This window comes from Chrysochloris asiatica, unplaced genomic scaffold, assembly GCF_000296735.1.
Source record: "Chrysochloris asiatica unplaced genomic scaffold, ChrAsi1.0 scaffold00100, whole genome shotgun sequence".
Taxonomy (NCBI): domain Eukaryota; kingdom Metazoa; phylum Chordata; class Mammalia; order Afrosoricida; family Chrysochloridae; genus Chrysochloris; species Chrysochloris asiatica.
Window position 1 is genome coordinate 2,927,849 of NW_006408618.1, and position 3,577 is coordinate 2,931,425.

Here is a 3,577-nt window from a genome sequence, read left to right on the forward strand (position 1 = left end):
GTCAATAAATTACTGGCAGTGGAGAACCCCTAAAGAAATATGTTTATGCTTTCTACTTTGCCAAGCCAGACCGTCAAGGTTTGTCTGTCTTCACCCTACTTTTTGAAGCTTTCCACAGTGCTTACTCACAATGCTTTCTTCAAAACTCAACAGTACAATACTCTGCTCTACCCAAAAACTGTCGATTTAATTATGTCCCCTCCCCTAGAAGATATTTAGAAGTCTTATCTCCTAGTGTGAACAGGAGCTCTGGTAGCGTAGTGGTTACGAGTTGCGCTGCCAACCTCAAGGTCAGCAGTTTGAAACTACCAGTGGTTCCGTGGGAGAAAGATGAGGCTTTCTGCTCCTGTAAAGATTTACAACCTTGGAAACCCTGTGCAGGGTCACTATGAGTTGGAACTGGCTCCACAGTACTTAACAACAACAATACCCTAGTGTGAACATGATTAGGCATTGGTGGTTCAGTGCTTTCCATGAGCAAGACCCAGGTTTGATTCCTGGTAGTGCGCCCCTTGAGTAGTTATTTCCTGTCTGTAAAGTGGAGGTCTTTTTTGTTGCTCTGAGGCTGAGCAGGTTTCAACAGAGTTTCCAGACTAAACTAGATGACGATGAAAGGTCTATAAAAATCAGCCAATGAAAATCCAATGAATCACAACAGTCTGATATACAACCAGCCATGAAGATGGTATGTAACCAGATAGTGTTTCCTTCCTTTGTGTGCAGGATTGCTGTCAGTTGACTAGGCACACCCACCAGCAACAACAACTTGTGAATGTGACCTTGTTTGGAAACAGAGTCTTTTGAAAATGTTATTAGTTGACTTCACGCAGAGGAGGGTTAGTCCTAGGCCCCTCTGAATTCTGTCCTTTTAAAAGAAGAGAACAAACATGAGGAAGAGGGTTCTGTGAAGATGTATCTACACTCCATGAAAGCCAAGAAGCCACCAGAAGCTCTTGAGCCCTTAAAAGGAATCATTACTGTCAGTAACCTGATTTGGACTCTAGTCTCTAGAACCGAGAGAGAACACATTTCTGTTCTTACAAACCACTCAGCTTGTGGTATTTATTACAGCAGCTGAAAGATACCAAATGAGGGCTTAATTGGATGATTTCCCCATGTGTTCTGTTTTCATGTGGTGATCTTTTCCATTAGCCTTACTGGAAGATCTTTTAGAGAAGCTTCTATGTTTTACCTTTCTTCTGAACCTGTCCTCTCCCACCCACCTTCCCACTTACCTGGACCAGCCTTGCACATAAGTCAACCATATCTGCTTAACTAAGGAAGTTGCAGACAGAGTAGATGATACTATAAACACTTTATGTCCAAAGGTAAGCAAAAAAGTATTGCTGCAAAATCATAGAATCCTTTATTAAACGAAGTATCAAAATGTGAAGCTGTTGTTTCTTGACAAATCCTCTATCTAGGTCTAAAAATTCTTAAGGTGGTTTTCCACATCTCTAAGTCTTTGTGGCCTGTGGGTTAATGCACCAGACTGCACAGCCATTTGAACTGCAAGATCAGCGGTTCAAGCTCACCAGCTGCTCCTCGGAAACCCTGTACAGGGTCGCTATGGGTTAGAATCGACTCAATGGCACTTCACAACAAGCCCTACCCAAAGAATTATGTGTTCTTCACTTGATGCCACATCAAAATGACAGTTTGCGCATTCTCAAGGGATTCAAATCATCTTCATTGTAAATGTTCTTTGAGTTTGGGGAACAAAAAGAAATCTGAAGGGGCAAGATCAGGGCTGTAGAGTGGATGGAGTTTCCCAATAAAATTCTTGTAGAACAGCCCTTGATAACGTCAAAGAATGACCAGGTGGATTATTGTGACAAGGAAAAAAATTTTTTTCTCAGTTTGACTTTCCTGGCCTTTTTCTATCAAATTAAGTGTTGCATTTTCTTAAAACTTCCTCATATAAGCACCTATGATTATCCTGTGTCCTTCAAAAAAAAATCTATCAGGATGACCTCTTTGGAATCACAAAAAAAGCTGTCTCCACAACCTTCTGAGTTGACCTCTCCGCCTAGCGTACATCTTTGAAGTCTTCCTGACCTTCCCTAAATTGATTACTCAATCTAAACACTGTTGCTTTATGTGGGGAACCATTGCTGTACAATTGTAAATTTTGAATGATTTGGAAAGATATCCATTTGAATTGTGTTAAAATTTTTATATTAGCCTTGACCTCAAAACTCATTTTTCAGAGAGCGCTGGTGGCCAGCCCGGCAGCAGGGCAGACTCAGTGTTCTAAGGGTGATCGGGCTCTGGTGCTGTCTGTGAGGATCTACGCAGAGGTCGAGCAGCAGAAAGACAAGACCCTGGAGAGTGCCTTTCTGGCCCCGGCCATCCTCCTCATCCTTCTGGGGTATGTCATGTTCATCGTCTCCTTCACTGGTGTACTGGCTTCCCTCCGGGACAACGTGTGCCTTCTGCAGTCGTTCATTTATATCCTGGGGAGCTCATTGGCCTTGGTCTTCCGGAACCAGACCATTGACTTCCTGAACAACACATTCAAAGAGGCGAACTACTATGACGACGTGGACTTCAAAAACATCATGGACTTCATTCAGAAGCAGTGCAAGTGCTGTGGTGGGGAAGACTACCAAGATTAGAGCAAAACCAGTACCGTGACTGCACTGCCCCCGGACCCCTGGCCTGTGGTGTACCGTATACCTGCTGCTTCAGAAACAAGACAGAAGTGGTCAAGACGATCAACAAGGAGCGCCTCGTTGTGCAGGATGCCATCTACGTGCGGGGCTGCACCAACACCGTGTTCATCTAGTTCATGGACAACTACATCATCATGGCGGGCATCCTCCTGGGCCTCCTGCTCCCTTAGTTCCTGGGGGTACTGCTGACCATCCTGTACGTGATCACCCGTGTGGAGGACATCATCGACGAGTACGCAGCCACCGACGGGCTTCTGGGGTCCGGTGCCAAGCCCAGCGGGATGCAGCGGGTACCGGGTGCTACATGTGCTACCCCAAGTAGGGCTCCAGATGGACCTCCGCGGGACCGGGCCACGGTCGCACCTCAGAGCTCACGATGGGGGCTGGACAAGACAGTGGCCCCTCTACCCTCATTGACCAAAGTCCAGTGGTGTTTGCCTGGTGCCTAGGCTGCATGCGGAGCAATCCACAACTATAGCATTGTCGGGGGACAGGGCCTGCATCCCCTCCCCCAGGTCCCCTCAGCAGACCATCTGGGATCAGAGCCAGGGCTTCAGGCGGGGAGAGGGAGCTCAGGGCTGATTCTTACCGTGCCTCATCCAGGGTATTTATGACCCTCCACATTGAGGGCAGTTGAGCCCCGGTGACTCAGTAGTGAAAACATTGAGTTGCTAATGGAATGATCCGTGGTTCAAAGCCACTGGCCAGCTCTACAGGGGAAAGATGTGGCATTCTGCTTCTGTAAAGACTGGAAGCCCTATAGGGCAAATCTGCTCTATCGTATGGGGTCGCTGTGAGTTGGGGTCCATTCCAGGGCAGTGGGTTTGGTTTGGGAGGGCAGTTGTCTAGTGATTTGTAAATTGGGAGAGAGAAGAATGCTGCTTCTGAAAGCAGTGGTGTTT

At 46.6% G+C, this 3,577-nt stretch overlaps 1 pseudogene; it reads left to right on the top strand.

Annotated features, from left to right (window-relative positions):
* Positions 1 to 676: 676 nt before the first annotated feature.
* On the top strand, positions 677 to 2,997 carry LOC102821045 (annotated as a pseudogene).
* Positions 2,998 to 3,577: the final 580 nt, after the last annotated feature.